Raw genomic sequence first — 20,137 nt, forward strand, 5'->3', positions numbered from 1 at the left:
CTGTAGGGGTATCAATACTGTCATCTCTCACATCAGCTAGATACACGTCAGACCCCTTCTCAACCATTCGCTGAGCCTTAAGGAAAAAGATAACTCTACTGGGAGTGTGATCTAAAGCACCCCTCCTCTCAACACGCAGTATATCTGGCATAGCCAACGACACGGTTTTGGCGTGACATTAAAGAATGACATAATGGGGTGACAACCAGTCCATGCCCAAGATAATATAAAAATCTACCATGCTGAGCAATAATAAATTGACTCTGGTCTCAAAACCACTAAGAGCAACCAAACACGACCGATAAACGCGGTCCACAACAAGAGAATCTCCCATAGGAGTAGAAATATAAACAGGGGAACTCAAAGAATCTCGAGGTAACCCAAATGCGGAGTAAAATAAGAAGTCACATAAGGATAAGTGGAGCCTGAATTGAATAGAACCGATGCATCTCTATGACAAACCAGTACAATACCTGTGATGACAGAATCGGAGGCAACAACCTCAATACCGACAGGAGGGGCATAGTATCGGGCCTGGCCTCCCCCTCTGGGGCCACCTCTACCTCCCCAACCTCTACCTCTAGCTAGCTGAGCAGGTGGGGTAGCAACTGGAACTGTAACCATAGCCTGAGAACTCTATAGGGCACGCTATGGCTGAGAAGTCTGTGGAGGTGCACCCCTCCTAAGTCTGGGGCAATCCCTCACCATATGGCGTGTGTCACCACACTCAAAACAAGCTCTGGGAGGACGTGGCAGCTGTGACTAGCTCGGGCCAGGTCTTCTGGACTGACCACAGAAAGCACCATGCGTGGGAGGCGCACTAGATACTGGAGGTGCATAATAAGGCTCCTGAGGCGTAGGAGGAACTGGACTACCACTAGCTGCTAGAAGAGCTGAATGAATGGGGCGACTCATATAACCCCTACCATGATGACCTGCAGCTAGGGCATGGGCACCAGAATAATGGCCCAACTTTAGAGACCTCTTGGCCTCCCTTTCCTCTCTATCCCTAGCATGCATACCCTCAATCCTCCTAGAAATGCTCACCACCTGTTGATAAGAAATATCCATATCTAACTCACGAGCCATGCTAGACCTTATGCTGGGAATAATCCCCTCAATAAACCGGCGAACCCTCTTGCAAACAGTAGAAACCAAGGCTGGGGAATGTCTAGCCAAGCTAGTGTAACAGACAACATACTCTAGATAACTGTTACATAGCCTCTCGTAGATAAGTACATATGTCTCCGTACCGATCCGCGAGACTCTAATAAACCGGCTTGTGATTAATGGCTCCTATGAACCTAGAGCTCTGATACCAACTTGTCACAACCCCAGTTCGCCCTTCGTGAACTATCGTCATGGCACTTAGTCTCTACGACTAGGTACGCCTAACAAATACGGAAAAGAAAACAATTGCGGAAGGAAAATAATTAAAAACTGAGATAACAAAATGTAACAGTGTTTAAGGTGTCGCCTAGCATATAACAGTACAAAATCTCAACCTAACACTCCAAAAATTCGGAACCCTATGAATCACAAGCTAAGGATTTACATAAAAAGCTATAACTCCAGAAATATCTATCAACAAGGAAAATACAGAAGGGCTATACTAGTACTGAGAATAGAAAGGGACTCTTTGTTCTGCGGACGCGGCAAATATACCTCAAAGTCTCTATGGAAGTGTCCCGCCTCAAGGGTGATAGGACTGAGTCGAAATACCTGGATCTGCACATGAAAAACATGCACAGAAAGGGCGTGAGTACACCACAGCGGTACTTAACCTCGGTCGGGTAGTGACGAGGAAAGTCAGGGCCCTACTGAGATTAAATGAAATAGAAGGTATAACAATATTGAATGCGACAGTATAACTAAGTGCAACAGTAAGAAATAACCCAGAATAGAAAGAACAACAACAACTATAACAGAGACAAAATAATCACGGGAAAAGAGTACAACTCAACTCAAAGATAACAACCGTGGATCTCGTAGGATACCGTCCTGTAGTCCCCAAAGATAAATATCCAGTGGATCTCCCGGGTGTAGTCCCGTAGTACAACTCATAATATGCGGGGATCTACCGAAAATCCGATTAGTAGTCCCAAATGTAAATATCTACTAAAGGGGTAATCTATGGGTGCAATCCCATAGTTCCAATATAAAAGTGAAAGGGGATCTCCCGGAATACCGATCTGTAGTCCCTGATGTAAACAGGCATGAGGATCTCCCGGGATACCGTCCCGTAGTCCCAAAGTAAACACACAACAACAACACGAAGGATAGACAATTCAATTCAAATTCCATACCAAGGTAAAACAAGTATTTCTAGCCTAGCATGCTGCAAATAATCCAAATAAGACAGTTTGATCAAGTAAAGCAAATAAGTTGAGTAAACATGCTTCCCTAAGCTAACAACAGGCTTAAATTTCAAGTAGTATAAACATGAAAGCAAACACAATTATAATTACTTAATGAAAACCAGATTTTTCAATAATTAGCATAAGTACGCACTTGTCACCTTACGTACAAGGCATTTCAAATATCAATATTACCAAATCCTAAGGGGAGTTCCCCCACACAAGGTTAGACAAGTCACTCACCTCGAACCGGCTCAAAATCAACCCAAAACCACATTCTTGCTACGAGTACTTGACTCCAAATGTCCCAAATCTATTCAAATCAATTCCATAATATAAATAACACTTCAAGTAACTGGTTCCACTAATAAATTCTAAGGCAAAATGCGAAATTAGGTAAAATGACCAAAATGCCCTCCAGCCCACGCCTCGGAATCAGGTAAAATTTACATTTTTTGAATCCTTATATTCTCACGAGTCTAACAATACCAAAATTATCCAAATCCAATGTCAAATCCCTAATCAAAACTCAAAATTTAGGTCTAAGAACTTTCCCCCAATTTTCCACCATAAATTCGAAATTAAAGGATGGATTTAAGTGTAGATTCATGAAAATTAGTCTAAATCGAGTAGGAATTACTTACCCAAATTGCCCAGGTAAAAATCTCTTCAAAAATTGCAATTTTCCGAGCTCTCAAGTCCAAAATATGAATTATGGCTTAAACCCTCGATTTTGGATTTTTTAAAATCTGCCCAGCTATTTCCTTCTTCGCGAACGCGTAAGAACCCTCACGTTCATGAAGCACAACTCCGCTTGGTCCAATTTTCCTCTTTCGCGAACGCGATGCCCAAGTCGCGAAAGCAATGACCAACCTCCCTTCCCCTTCGCGAATGCGGAACTACCTTCACGAACGCGTAGGTATAAGATCCCACAGCCTCGCGAACGCGGGAATACCTTCGCGAATGCGAAGCGTCAACCCTTCACCAGCCTCAGCTCCTCTTCTTGAATGGAAGACCCCACTCGCGAACGCGAAAAAGGAAACAAGAATGGACTACTGCAACTTTTTCTGCATTTTCCTAAGTTCCAAAAATGATCCGTTGAGCATCCGAAATACACTCGAGGCCCTTGGGACCTGAACCAAACATGCCAACCAATCCTAAAACATCATTCAAACTTGTTCCAATCTTTGGAACGCTCAAAACAACATCAAAACACCAATTTAATATCGGATTCAAGCCTAAGAACTCCAAAAACTCTAAAATTACGCGTTCTATCAAAAAATCTATCAAACCTCGTCCGAATGACTTGAAATTTTGCAAGCACGTCACATTCAACACTATGGAGCTACTACAACTTTCGGAATTCCATTCTGACCAAGATATCAAAATATTACTATCGAACCGGAAACTTCAAAAATTCAACTTTCGGCATTTCAAGTCTAAATAAGTTACGGACCTCCAAAACACAATCCAAACACGCCCCTAAGCCCAAAATCACCCAACGGAGCTAAGAGAACCAACACAATTCCGTTCAGAGGCTGTCTTCACACTACTCCGACTACAGTCCAAATTCTAAAGCTTAATCTCTCATTTAGGGACTAAGTGTCCCAAAACACTCCGAAACTCAACATCAATCATCCTGGCGAATCAAAATAGCAAAAAGAACACTTGGAATGCAGTTAATAGGGGATCGGGGTGTTAATTCTTAAAACGATTGGCCGGGTCGTTACAGAGTCTAAGCTCCTCCCCCGGTCTATGAAGTGGCTGGTGCATCTGGAATCAACCCCGCCTGAGCCAATATGTCAAACATGCTCGAATGTTTTCTAAAGTCTCCTGATGTCCCGGGGTAACAACAGACGCCTCCGTTACCTGTCCCCCAATAGGAGCTACTGGAGACTCCTCAATTGCTGCTCTGACAGGAGCTCTAGCTACAACAGCGCTCCTCCTCGGCCTCTACCCCGGCCCCTAGCAATACCAGCTCTAGGGGCATTACCATCAGTAAATGCAGCTCGTATCCTCACTATCTGTGAGAGAATAGAATGATAAAGGCACAAACTCTAAGATCAACAAACTTGCACGATAGGAATAAAAGAAGTGAAACTGTCCTAATTGTTTCGTAGCCTCATGAAGATAAGTACAAACGTCTCTGTACCGATCCGTAAGACTCTACTAAAGTCTCTTAAGACTCGTAGCACCTATGAACTTAGAGCTCTGATACCAACTTGTCACAACACCAATTTCCCTCCGTAGGATATTGTGATGGTACCTAATCACTAAGACTAGGTAATCCTAGCACTCACTGAATTAAATGACAGAATCTAACCAGAAACAACTATTAAACATGAAACTGAAATTTCTATAGTAAACCAATAATCCAGGGTGCAATACAATACCCAAAACCGGTAGTACAACTCATATGCTCCACTGAGTTTAATAGGAAAATCTTCTAAGTATAACTATTCCGATATAAAAATAGACAGTATAAGTAAAATATCATAAGGTGACTTTGAGGCATGCGAATGCGACGACGGGTATATCTTGAGTCTCTACAGCAAAACCCAAACAGCTAGCTAGTGATCAACCAACTTTAAAGTACCTGGATCTGCACAAAAATATGCAAAAAACGTAGCACGAGTACACCACAAAGGTACCCAATAAGTATCAAGACTGACCTCGATGGAGTGGTGACGAGGGATAGTCAAGACACATACTAGACTTAACAACCTATACAAGTATGAATGTGAAACTAACATGGAAACAATGTCAATATAAAGCTAGTCATGGTAAAGATAACAGAACAATACTCGCAATAAAATACAAGAAACATCAATTAGCAATAGGGAACAACAAGCTAATAATGTTGTAGAGTAATTGTACACAGTTTAAGTCCGGTGAAACCAAGTAAAGGAACAAGTATCAACTCAATAACCGCAACATCTTTCACACAAGATTTGTTCAAGGGTTTCCCTGAGGTAGTTCACCTGATAGTCATATTTCACGGGTCCCAATTCATGAACCCTAGTCACTTGGAATCTTGTGCCAATATTACAATTCATAAGCACACGGACAACTCACGTTCCAAGGGAGTGACAATATCTCATACCGTATGAACAACTCATGTGCCAGCAATAGCAATGACCTTTGACCGCAGGGACAACTCATGTGCCAATAGAACAACTCTCACATAGAAGGCAAGTAAACAAGAGTACATGTAAATGGTTCATAACATCAGGATTCGTCCCTTTAACCCGACATGGGCAATTAATACGTGTACGCTTGTGCAATTGTTCTATCACAACTCAAGCCAACAAGTACAAGTAGAGACAACGAATGGCACATAGGAAACAATCACCACGAAACGTACAATGTATAACTCGCACAAGGTAGGCATACCACTACAGAAATATCATCAATGACAATGCCTTTAGATCATCACAAGTCATCATAAATCATTCCCCGACATAGCACACCTTGTCTCGCCACGTGCCCAACAATAAAGTAAATGCTTGCCTTGTCTCGCCGCACACGCATAAGAATATTCCCGCCTTGTCTAGCCACATGTGCAAACCCACATACATAGCCCGCATTGTCATGCCGCATGTATAAATATCAATAGTAACAATAGCATGGACAATACCACGTGTGTCAAAAACATAACAACACAACATGTGCCCATATGCCAAAACATTTCCTTAAAACAATTTCAATACCACAACCATGCATAGCCCTCGGCTCAACAACATTGAGTACAACAACAACTATAACACGAGAGTACGACAAGTAAATCAACACAAGAACTATAGAACACAAAGAAATGGAAGAACGAGCTCACAACGAAAGACACAACAGGTAATAATGGTTTCAACAAGAATAGCTTAACAAGGGGAGAGATGATGTGTAACAATGATTCCACATAAGTACAACTCGATGATAAGAGAGATAGCATGAATCAATGATTCCAAATAAGTATATTCAACAATGAAAAAGATACAATAACTTCAAATTAAGGTTAAGCAATTACAGAAAAGACAACAATAACCTCAATTAAGGTCAAGCAATTATAGAAATGATAAAAATAACATCAATTAAGGTTAAGAAATTATGGGAAAGATAGCATGGCAATAAAAGAGGCGACAACTTCAATTAAGACACATTAGAGTTTATTGGCAAAAAACGTAGAACATGAATCAATCAACTCCAAATAAGACATGTAACGGTGAATTTAGTGAATGGAGGATTTAACATGATATGGCAACTTCATATTTAATTAATGTTAGAACCTAAAAGCCTAAAACGGTGAAATTCTCACAAATAAGCCCGAGTACGTACTCGTCACCTCACGTACACTGACTTCACATGACATAGTTAGAATAAATGACACAAATCCTTAGGGAGTAGTTCCCCTACACAATGTTAGGCAAGATACTTACCTCAAAGAAGCTAGACCGATACTCTAAAATGACGTTCTCGTGTGAAACAACCTCCGGATGACTCAAATCTAGCCAAAATAATATAATATCATAAATAAAAATCATAGGAAATCATTCCGAATAATAAAGTTTCAATCTTGAAAGAAAATTAGAAATCAACTCAAAAATTCAACCCAGTGCCCATGTCTCGGAACCCGACCAAAATTACTCAAATCGCCTTTCAAATCTCCAAAGTTAATCTAAGAAACTTTCATATTTTTCCCCAAATCTTCAACTTAAATCACTAATTCAATGATGAAAATAACAATGGATTTGTGAAACATAATAAAACTCGGGTAAAGAACACTTACCCCAATATATTTCTTGAAAAACCCACGAAACATCGTCACTAACCGAGCTCCATAGGTCCAAAAATGAGTAATAAAATTCAACTCTCGAATTTAAACCTTTCTTCCCAGCACTTCCGCATTTTCGGACTCACATTCACAGATGTGAAGCCATATCTGTGGTATATTCATTGCTGATGCGCGAACAACAAAAATGCCATCTGACTGCACCTCCGCCCGAAACACCGCATCTGCGGTGTCACTTCTGCGAACCTTGAAGCGCACTTGTGTAGTCGCTTTTGCGGCAAAAACTTCGTATCTGTGGAACCTTCCAATCCAGGTCAAACTCACACCTACGCATAAACACTTGCACCTGCAAAGCCACATCTGCAGGAATTCCATCGCAAATGCGAAAACCTCAACTCCCCTTGAACTCTCTCTACGCCCTCATATCCGCACCTGCGACCATAATGCCTGTGCCCAGTGGTCCGCAGGTTCCGCCATACCAGATCTCATACCAAACCAACCTCACCCAAGATGATCCAAATGATCCGAAACTCATTCAAAACACGCCCGGGGCCACGGGAACCTCGTCCGAACATACCAAAAAGTTTCATAAAATAACGCGGACCTACTCGATGCCTCAAATCACATCAAACAACATCGAGACTATGAGTCGCACCTCAAATCGAACTTAATGAACTTATGATCTTTCAACTTCTACAACTCATGCAGATTTGCATCATCAACCCGGAATAACCTCAAATTTTGCATGCACATCCCAAGTGATGTTACGGAGCTAATACAACTCTCGAAATTGCTATCCGAGCCCGAAATCAATAAAGTCAACTCCCGGTCAAAGCTCTCAACCTTCCAAACCTTCAACTTTCTAGTTTTTACCAAAATGCATCAAATTAGACTACTGACCTCCAAATCCAAATTCGGACATGCGCCTAAGTCCAATACCACTATATAAAGCTATTGGGATCATCAAAACACCATTTTATAGTCCCTTATACAAAATTAAACTCCGGTCAACTCCTTTCACTTAAGCTTCTAAAACAAGAATTGTTTTTCCAAATCAATCCCGAATCACCCAAAAAACTAAAATCGACCACACATGCAAGTCATAATGCATAATACGAAGCTGCTCGAGACCATAAGCCACCAAACAAGATGCTAATTCCTAGGTCAGGTTGTTACTAACAAACTTAATTACATTTGCATGATTTCTAGTAATAAGTTTCTCATCAACATACGCCAAGACATAAATCGTGATTGCCAGATTTCTCAAAATGAATAAAGAGGGATCACACTCAAATTTTTAAAATCCCATACACTGCAAGTGAGACTTAAGTGCCTCATACCAAGATCATGGAGCTTGTTTCAACCCATAAATTTCCTTATTAAGGTGGTACACATGCGAAAAAAATTAGAATTAATGAATCCTTTTGGGTGAGCCATAAGCACGTGTACCTTTAAGTCACCTCGCAAAAATGCATTGTTCACGTCGAGCTGATAAGCGGACAGTTATGTTTTGCAGCCAAATGCACACATAAGTATACGTGGTCGCCAAGTAATAAAGTGACTAAAAGTCGGATGTCGAAACCATGAGGACTTGTGATAAACTATTAACTAAATTAGATCATCCTAATTATCTCAATAAGAATTAAAACTAGAAGTATTTGATTCTAAACTAATTAAAATAAAAGGAAAACAAATAATGAACTCTAAACAAAGGAAGAGTACCTTTTTATGTTATTAATGTGATGAAAACGATCCAGGGTTATGGAATATCTAACAATATTATTGTATTCTTCAATTGAATATGACTAATTAATTTATCTGGTTTGTTGGTTGACAGGGTTAATATTGCTCATAAGAATCTGTCGAGTTGTTACTCGCCTATTCAAGCTAACCTAACACCTATATGTCTATGGAATTAGAACTAACAAGAATACATTTATAATTCCTACAAATCAACCTAGCAAGGCAATTAGGTATATGTCTATCCTAACTGCAAATCCATTCCCCTATGCCCACGTTCAAGAACTTGCTCCAGTTAATCCTATATGCAATATAGAATTCCCACTTTCTAGCTCAACCCTAGATTCGTAGATAGTATTCAATTGGTGGTCAAATAATTAAATAATTAAGCGTAGGATTGAATAAATAAACCAATACGATAATCTAAGAAATCAAAATCAATATTCAAATAACAATAGTCATGAAAAACCCACAACCCTAGAACGTGAAGTTTAGCTCCACATAGACATGGTATCCAAACAACAAATTATACAAAGAAATATAAAAATTACGAAGTTTGTGGAAGAAATATGAAACCCGGCCTCCACGACGGCTCGTTTCCCTCCCTAGCTTGAATTCCCTTCAAAAAGTGTGTTCCATGACCTAAAAGAGGTGTTTTTGGCTTATATAGTGCGTACAAAAGTCGTGGGCCAAAGTTCTTCTATTCCTAGTCCGACTCAGATTCAGGGCTTGATGCTGGGGTGGATGTCTTCGGATCCACCCTTTGTTCCTCCATCTCAGCTTTTCCCAGGTGCGACGCATCAGTTTAACCAGAAAATAGGAATTTCGGTCAAAGCTTAATTTTAGAAGTACTCGGGTTACTGATAATGAAATATAGAACAAATAAGAAGAACTGATTGAAACGATAACTGAATATGTGAAAGAAAACAAAGTAATTCAGTGTATTCCAATAATATTTTGTGTCCTTTCAAATGTTATTTCTCTCTTTTTATAGCTATTTCTAAGTAATACAGTTCTTTCCTCTCATAACAGAGCCATTATGAGCAATTAATGGCATTAATGTAACGTTATAATTAGCAATTGTAACTATTTCGTGAAGATTCTATAACGTTTTTCATCATTGATGCTCATTAATTACAGATAATACGTATCTGTACTTTTTGCTATCTAGGTTCATTCCTCCGATGTCTATTCAAATTATCAAGAGGTTCGAGTAACCATTCCTTCCTATTTTCTTGAATCTCTGCCCATACATGTTAAGGCTCGTGTCTCTTCAATTATATTTTGGCAGCTGTCATTCTTTTATTGATCCACATATCTTGATGTTTCAGCATCTAATTAATATCAAATGTTAACTTGATTTTTCCCAATTCAGATAGTCCCCCCACTTACCATTTATTCATCAATTGAATATTTGGGAAGTGGATCTCATTAAAGCGGGAATTTTTACTGCCATACTTCGTATCGTTATAACTTCTCCAAAAATGATGCTTCACATGTCACTTCCATTTAATGCACATGACACGTGGTGACTTTTAATTGGTTCTGCAACCCTTCAACGCCTTTTAAGGCTTTTTTTATGGCTTACATCAATCACAAAGTGATAGTTTTCATCATGACGTTTCCATCATTACCTTTTTGTTTGACGGTTGCTTCTAAGTATAAATATAACCTTTGTCTTTTCTTTCTCATAAAAGTTTTCCATCTTTGAATATTAATTCTTGTCTTCTTCCTAGTACAACTATGTCTTCTTTGAACCCTAATCCTCAAAAGATTCTTATTGTTGATGAACTTCCCCTTGCTCCGACTAGAAGCAGAAGAGGGGGAAGATTACGTAGTTTAGGATCATCATCTATACGAGGTGCTTCTTTTCCTCCACTTGGTTTTACCCCTCCTTCTTCTTCTAGAATTAGGGGTTCTCTTCTAATAGATTTTCTTCTAGAATTAGAGACTCTAATGAACCAGTTCGTGAACCCATAGTAGACGAAATTATCCCCTCTGAATTTTCTTTTTATTCTGATAGAGAGTCGATTAGGAATCAAGTTTCTTCTATGTCCTCTCTTGATCGTGCTGATGTTTACCCATCTCAGATTACTTAAGGTTTAATCTCTATTGTCCATAAATATTGCCATTGGAAATTTGGCTTCCCAATCATAATTCATAATGCAAACCAAAGGATCACATCCTTCAAAGCTGGATTTTGTTTCGTGTATACATATCCTTTTACACTGAATTTTAGACCCCCCATTGATCCTATTATCATCGAGTTCGGTCGTGTTTTCAATGTTTGTTTAGGACAAATTGGCCCCGCTGTGTGGAGGATTGTTGCTTGTCTAAGGTATTTGGCTAACTTGGCTCAATTGCCTATTACATTTTTTTATCTGATCCACCTCTACTCCCCTAAGCTGTTCCGACATGGGATCTTTACTTTGGTGGCAAGGAGTAAGAGGGTTTTAGTCAGCCCCGAGGATGACAAGGACCGTGGATGGTATGCCAGATTTGTTGCTGCTCATACTGTAGGTTTAGTAGGTGAAGAAAATATACCATTCCCTGAAAAGTGGAATTTTGCACGTAAGTTTACTTTACAACTTTCTCTTTTCTCCCCCCCCCCTTTTATTTTGAAAGTGTTTGTTTTTCCCGTGACTGTTTAACTTTTTTTTTTTCCAGCAACCTTCGGAACTGTTGAAGAGATTCCCAATTTCCATGGTTGGGTAGAGAAATTGTTGACCATAGATCCGATGGAGGTTAGATCTTGGAAATACCTTTCAAACAAGTTTGGTTGGAAGGTTAAAACTCATGGTAAAAACTTTACTTTTTTCTTTCTATTTTTGTCCACTGTTCCTTTAGAATGTATTTGACCTTTCTTTTTATCAGGGTTTCCTATTCGTGGTGTAAGTGCCGAGTCAATCGTAGCTTCCAGGGTTTCTTTGGTAGGAGCTCAGGAGATAATCTTGAGTTCTTCATCGAAAAGAAAAATTGTTCCGTCCTAGGATTTTGAGGAGGAAGAGGAACGGGATGGAAGTTCTTTGGTTAGAAGGTCGCATGCAAGAAGACCCGTCATTTTGGATAATGAAGCTACTCCTCCCTGTGCTGTTCCTATTACTGAGCCTGTTGAAGCCACCTTAGTGAGTTCTGATGAAGATAATCCTATGACAGCTCATGACTCTGATGAACAACTTTTTTCACATGGGTTTGATAGTGAATGTTTTGATTTGTTGTCTGATGAAATACCACTTGCCCCTTTCCTCATGTCTACCCCAATTGAATGCTCTTTGCCTGTTTCTACTACTGTTGTTTCTGCCCCGCCTCAAGCCATTATGACTTCCTCTATAGTTCCCACTACTAACGTTTCTCGAACTGAAGTTGGTTCTTCAAGTGGAAGTCGCATGATGAAGAAAATTACCATTGAGGTTCTTGCTGATGGTAATCTTCTGAAGACGTTTGGCCAACCTGATGTATGGTTGAAACTCCTGATTGGTCCCGTTGAAAAGTCCAAGCTAGAAATTCATTGCTCTTTGACTTGGATGAATGATATAGTACAATCATCTTTGAAGGTATTGATGTTTTTTCATGTTCTTTTCCATTTTCTTTCTACTGAAATTCTTACCCCCCCTTTTTTTACATATAGATTAATCTAATCGGTACGGAGATGATGAAAAAGGTTTCCCATATAGAGCAATTGATCCATGATTATCATATTGAGGCAGATAATTGGAAAGAACAGTATGAAAGCCTCTAGCTTGAGATGGACATTTTAGAAGAAAACAAATGTACCTTAGAGCAGCACTTGAGGGTCATGGCATCAGAGTTAGTAGTTGAAAAGGCTTCTTCCAAGTAGGCAGGCAAGGACAAAAATCTCCTTGAGTCATCTTTTGCTGAACAACTCTCCAAAGCCACCCAAGAGATCAGAGGTTTGAAGGCCTTGTTGAACGAGAAAGAAATTTATGCAGGTGAACTTTTTCAAACACTCACCCAGACCCAAGAAGATCTCCGTGTGTCTTTTGATAAGGTCAAGTTTTTAGAGAGTTCCCTTGCCCCTTTACAATCTTCTTACGATGCTGCTTTGAATGAGAGGGAGGAACTCAAGAGTGAAATTGATCATTGGGAAATAGACTATGAGGCTCTTGAGGACAAAGCTACTGTCGAAGTAAGTTGGGCCATATTGAACACGTTTCATGACACCCTTATGGAGGTTAGCCAAGAAGGTTTTAACTTGGATGCTGAGTTAGCAAAGATAAAAGAGACCATTGAAAAAACTCAGCAAGGCCAAAATTTCTCTTCTCACATGGTTGATACTCATGAGAACATTGAAATTGATCCTGATGCGGTGGATGTCCCAGCTCCTTCAGACCAAGTTGAGCCTTCTGTTGCTGATGATGCCATTTTGAACTCTTCTCCTTCTCCACAGTAAAAGTTTATTTGTGATGTTTGACTCTTTTTTTTTCTTTTTGGTGGAATATGTGGTGGTTTTACCCCTGGTCCCATTTTAGGGTTATGTTTTTGGTGATAGCAAGTCCCCATGTCTTTTCAGGGCTTTTTGTAAAATGACAATCAGTTTATAACTAATTTCATACTTAGTTTAACTTAATATTATAAAGTTTTCCTTTTAACTTAATTCTTTCGAGTTTCTGTTATACTCTTTTTGCCTTATTTTTTTATAAGTCCAAGGTCTTGCTTTTTAATTCGTGCATTTTTGTCTTACCCTTTTGACTTTTTGCATTTTTAGAAATGCTTTATTAATTTCATGGATCTTTGAATCAAACATGAATTATAAAAGAGGGCCATTTTATACGACACTTAATGAAGAAGACGTCTCAACTTCATAATGGTGTAAACATACGAAAGAAGAAATAGGAACATACATGTTTCTTGAAATAACTTTGATAAAGTTTTCATTCGAACTTCGTCAAGTTTAAATAGCATCTTGCATGTATTTAAATAACTTTTATTACTCTTCCGTAACTGCTTTCTTTACAACATATTTGCAAAAAAGAAAATCCAAGGGTTTCTTTATGACCCATGGCTAAATACTGCCTTTAACCTAAACATTCGTAAGATTTTGAAATCTGTATCCACGATTGTATTCTTCACAGGTTTTTGGATCAGGCTTGCGTTTTAAGCTTGTAACTTTAGGCTTGACTTGAAATTTAATCGTTTCAGCCTTCTTTGCCTTCCTTACACATATATCATATGTATATTATATAGTCTCCCAAGTGTGTGAGCTTTGAAGTATGAAATCTCGAGCACTTGATTATTCCTTCAATGCGATCCTTTTCCTGAAAAGAAAAACATACGGGACTCGGAGGTACAAATTTAGATGAAGGCTGATTAACCATTTTAAACTTCCATCAGAATAGTTGTAACCATAGACTGGGAATTATGTTCTTTCCACGTGTCTTTCAAGTCGTAATTCATTATTTAGTGCGGGCTAGTTTTCTGCCTATCATCTAAAATCGTTAGTAAAATTTTAATAATTCAAAAATAAAAATCGTTAGTGAGGATACCTGCCCATTGGTATTTTCTTTCCTTAGAAGTAGTATCTCTTTAGATGAACAACATTCCAATTTGAAGGTAGAATCTTGCCATCCAATATTTCAAGCTTGTATGCTCCTTTTCCTGCAATACCATGAATCTTATAAGGCCCTTCCCAAGTTGGACCTAACTTTCCTGCATTGGTTGCCCTCGTGGATTGGAAAAGTTTCTTGAGTACATAGTCCCCAATCTTGAAGTTTCTGAGATGAGCTTTCCGATTGTAATACCGCTCAATAACTTGTTTTTGTGCTGCCATCCTTATTAGTGCAGTTTAACTCTTTTCTTCAAGTAAATCCAAATTTAACCGCATCTCTTCTTAATTCGATTCTTCAGTAGCTTGAGTATATCTCGTACTCGGTTCCCCTATCTCGACTAAAATTAAGGCTTCAGCCCCGTATATAAGTGAAAACGGTGTTTCTTCTATACTTGTTTTTGTTGTTGTTTGGTAAGCCCATAAGACTCCAGGTAGTATCTCTGGCCAATTGCCTTTAGATTCTTCCAGTCTCTTCTTCAAGTTGCTCATAATGACTTTATTTGTTGATTCAGCTTGTCCATTACCCATCAGACGGTAAGGATTTGAAGTAATCATTTTAATTCGCCAACATTGGAAAATTTTTGTGATTTGTGCACCTATAAATTGCGGGTCGTTATCACATACGATTTTCTTTGGTACCCCGAATCGGCATATGATGTTTCACTAGATGAAGTCTCTGGCCTCTTTTTCTCGTACCTGTTTGAAAGCTCCCTCTTCTACCTACTTAGTAAAATATTCAGTGAGCACTAACAAAAATCTTACCTTGCCTTTGGCTTGAGGTAGTGGACCTACGATATCCATCCCTCACTTCATAAAAGGCCATGACGCAATGACCAGATGTAATAAGTCAGCTGGTCGATGCATATTTTTACCATATCTTTGGCACTTGTCATATTTTGCCACAAACGTTTCCGTATCTTCTTCCATTTTTGGCCAATAATAGCCGGCTCTAATCATGATTTTTACCAATAATCTTCCTCCAGCATGATTTATACAATTTCTCTCATCATGTATTCCGTTTGAGAAGGCCCGAGGCATCTTGCTAAGGGATCACCGGACATTTTTCGATAATGATTTCCCTAATTTAAATAGTAACGAGCAGCTTTTTGCGAAGTGCTTGGGCCTTTTTCTTATCTTCAGGTAAAATTCCATACTGCAAAAAATTGACAATCTCGTTCCTCCAATCCCAAGTTAAATTATTGTAATTTACCTCATTTTTGTCTTGATCAAATACTGAATGAAACAAATGAATCACAGAAGCATTTTCTTCATTTATTACTTCTGCAGCAGATGCAAGATTAGCTAAAGCGTCTACCTCGGCATTTTCTTCTCTTGGTATCTGCATGACTTTCCAAGTTTGAAATTGCCTGACCAAATCCCGCGCCTTTTCCAGGTATTGTTGCATCCTCGCTTCTCTGGCTATATAAACCCCCTGCATTTGGTTAACAACAAGCTGCGAGTCACTTTTGATTACTACCTTCTCGATTCTGAGCTCTCGTGCCAACTCTAAACCTGCAATCACAACCTCATATTCTTCCTCATTATTAGTGATTGGATGACACTTTATTACTTGTCTTATGGTTTCACCCGTAGGTGGTACTAGTACAATGCCCATACCTGCTCCTTTTACATTTGATGAACCGTCAGTAAATAAGGTCCATGTACCTGGATTAGATCCGTTAAATATCTGCAGTTCTTTTTCTGCTTCTAACTGTATCCCTTGGCTAAAATCTGCCATGAAATCTACTAAAACTTGTGACTTTATTACAATTCTAGGTTGATATGTAATGTCATATTCACTTAGTTCTATAGCCCACTTGGCTAATCTACCCGATAACTCTTTTTTATGCAATATATTACGTAAGGGGTAGGCGGTTACCACAGAAATATGATGACATTGGAAATAAGGTCTTAATTTCCTAGATGCCATAATCAAAGCTAATACAAGTTTCTCTAAATGAGGATATCGAGTCTCAACATCTAGCAAAGATTTTCTAACATAATAAATTGGTGATTGTTTCCCTTGGTCTTCTCGAACTAATACGACACTTACCGCCACTTCTAAAACTACAAGGTAGACAAGCAATTTCTCCCCATCTTTTGGTTTGGCTAGCAATGGTGAATTTGACAAGTACGCCTTTATATTTTTAAGCGCTTGTTGACATTCTTCAGACCATTCAATTTGGTTTTGCTTTTCTAAAGCTGAAAAGAATTTGAAACACTTTTCTGATGACTTGGAAATAAACCTGCCCAAGGCTGCTATTCTTCCTCTCAGCCTTTGTACTTCTTTTTTGCTCATGAGTATATTCGGAATTTCTTCAATAGCTTTAATCTGCGCAGGATTTACTTCAATGCCATGGTTAGAAACAAGAAATCCCAAGAACTTACCTGATGAGATGCCAAATGCACATTTCTCAAGATTTAACTTCATGTTAAATTTGCAAAGAATCTGAAATATATCAATCAAGCATTGAATATGGTCTCCCGTTTGTTGTGATTTAACCAACATATTGTCTATATACACTCCCATGGTTTTACCCAAGTGTTCTTGGAACATTTTGGTCACCAATCTTTGGTATGTGGCCCCAGCATTCTTTAAACCGAATGGCATGACTTTGTAGCAGTAAGTCCCCATGTCTGTGATAAAGGAAGTTTTTTCTTCATCTAGAGGATCCATTTTAATCTGATTATATCCTGAATAAGCATCTAAAAAACATAACAATTCATGCCCTGCAGTAGCATCAAGTAGTTGATCTATGTGCGGTAATGGAAAAGAATATTTAGGGCAAGCTTTATTCAGATCAGTATAATCCACACAAACTCTCCATTTACCATTCTTTTTTAGGTACTACAATAATATTAGCCAACCAATCTGGATACATTACTTCGCGGATAGACCCTATTTTTAAAAGTTTTTGCACCTCATCTTGAATCACCTGGTTCTTGAAGGAGCCTTGCTTTCTTTTTTTTTGTTTGATAGGTGGGTACAATGGATCTTCATTTAATTTGTGGGTCATTACCTCTGGTGGTATACCTGCCATATCTGAATGGGACCAAGCAAAACAATCTGCGCAAGCCTTTAAAAATTCAATCAAGTTACGTTTCATTTCCAAACTAAGGTTGGTTCCAATGTAGACTTTTCTGTCTGGCCAACGTACAAATAGCACTATAGCTTCCAGTTCCTCGATTGTTGTTTTGATATTTTCATTTTCTTCTGGTTCCTGAATAGTATGGGGCCTCGAGTCTACATTTGTTTGCGCATCTTCAGTTGAGGTCTATGTTGATGCATCCTCAACTGCATTCTGTGATTGCTATTTTTCATCACTTTTTGCATTTGAATCTGCCACGTAATTAATGCTTCGTGAAGCTTGTTGGTCACCACGGACTTGTCGTATCCCCCATTGTGATGGAAACTTGATAAATTGATGTAAGGTAGATCGAATAACGTCCATTTCATGAATCCATGGTCTACCAAGAATCATATTGTAAGCCATATCCATTTTTACCACATGGAATTTCGTATCTTTGACCACTCCTTCTACGAATGTGGTGAGTATTATCTCCCCTTTTGTTACGATGCTCGAGTTGTCAAAACCAGATAAAGTGTGTGCCTTGGGTATTAGCTTATCATCAACTTGCATCTCGTTTACCCCTCTTAACAAAATGATATTCACGGAACTACCCGGATCCATCAAAACTCATTTTACATTAGTGCCATATACAAGTAAAGATATTACTAGTAGTATTCTTACTCTATTTTCATACATGGACCGACCTTTCCATCCATTCGAAAGAAGGAACAAGAGGGAATTTTAGAAAGCACTCATATGTAATATATCACAAAAGATTTACAAAGGTTTTGTCACTTCTTTTGGTAAAAGTTGGTTCATCCCACCCGACGAACAGAAAGTATCTTCCACTGAACTACCTCTCATAAACTCTTACTCAGCCTTTGCCAAAAAATCGTTTGCACCTTGGACCCAAATTCGTTCCTTACTCCAACACAGACCCAAAAGAGTCAAAGAATATGTTGCTGCCTCAAAACTTGACCAACATCCTATTCTTGCCACTCGAGAGGAACAATTTATCACTCTTCAAATCCCAGATGATTTTCCCAGACAATGGAGAGATCATGGTTTTACCCATATCCATTTTGGTGTTGTCCGAATTTCTTTAACATATCACGGAAGAAATGGTCAACCTGTTGTAGCTCGCCTTTTTCTTCTATATACAAGATACTTGGAATACCAACATGCAAATCTGGGTACTGATGAAGTTACACTGAATGCTGGGACTATCTTCATAACTATCTTTCCAAATTTCAACATGTCCCTTTATGATCCATACATAACCGAAGCTCTAAAATTCGAAGTCCAAATCCAAGGAGCCCCTCAAGCCAAAGATTCTATCCAAGCCACTCTTCATCACCAAATGGCATGGCGAGTCCAAAATCATGCTATGGATCTTTTCCTTCCTGGAGGAGAAAATGCTTTACTCTTAAATATTTATGCTACCAAAGGAAACACCATGTGCACCCAAATACCCAGACAAATTTCCAGAGATGAACTTGTCAAAATTCTTCCTGATTCCTGGATCACAAATTATGAAAAGTTAAGAGAACCGGAGGAATCTGTGCAATCTGATGAACCAACTTTTACCAAAAGAAGTGACAAAACCGTTTGCATAAGCTTTGACTATTCCCATCTCAAAAAACCCAATAATACCATCTTTATTTGCCAAATGATTCAACCCAAAGATAGAGCAGACACATACCCTAAACCTAATGGAGAATTCTTCTGGAATATACAAAGCATCATGGAAGAACACGACTGGTGCCAAAATTTTGACAAAGAAGGAAAAAGGTTTGGTGGTTCAAATGCCCCTTTACGGGAAACTGCCCTTGGGATCTTGATTGCGACTGCCAAGACTGTTTGGATGATCCAATTGGAGAATATGATGAACACCACCAGCGTCATTGGGAAAGGTTCGGCCTCAACCAGTATAAAGATGAGAGCAAGAGACTCCAAGAAAGCAAACTAAATCATAGATACGAAAGTTTCCCTACAAAGGGGTTGGCTTCAACAACCCATAAGGGACGGCTTGCCAAGATACACAAACAATTAATTTGTTTATAGTCGCAAAAGTTTTCCTACAGAGGGGTTGGCTTCAACAAGCCACAAGGGACGGTTTGCCAAGCTACACAACTTAGAAAACTTTTGTATTATAACCAACGTTAGCTGTTTATAACTAAGAAATCTTTCGTACTATAATAAGCTAACTTTCAAAGATTATTCATACTCTATTTTCATACATGGACCGTCCTCTCCATCCATTCGAAAGAAGGAACAAGAGGGAAATTTAGAAAGCACTCATATGTAATATATCACAAAAGATTTACAAAGGTTACAAGATGATCCTCCAACTACTACAAGGCCTACTTTATATAGGACTAGAAGGTTATTACAAGACAAACTTACATAATAAAATAAACCTATCTTACATGGCAAACTTATCTACATGCGGGTCCTTCTTGGCATGTGAAGGACTTTAGGCAAAACAACTAAAAAGCTCTTGAAAACATATGAAAGGGGTATAATATACATGGTGTAGCATGTGGAATTATAAGGGAGCATGTGACTACATGTGAAAGTAGGGTGTTGCATGTGACAAAGCATGTGAAAACAAGCAGAA

This window comes from Nicotiana sylvestris, chromosome 4 (genome assembly GCF_000393655.2).
Source record: "Nicotiana sylvestris chromosome 4, ASM39365v2, whole genome shotgun sequence".
NCBI classification, from domain to species: domain Eukaryota; kingdom Viridiplantae; phylum Streptophyta; class Magnoliopsida; order Solanales; family Solanaceae; genus Nicotiana; species Nicotiana sylvestris.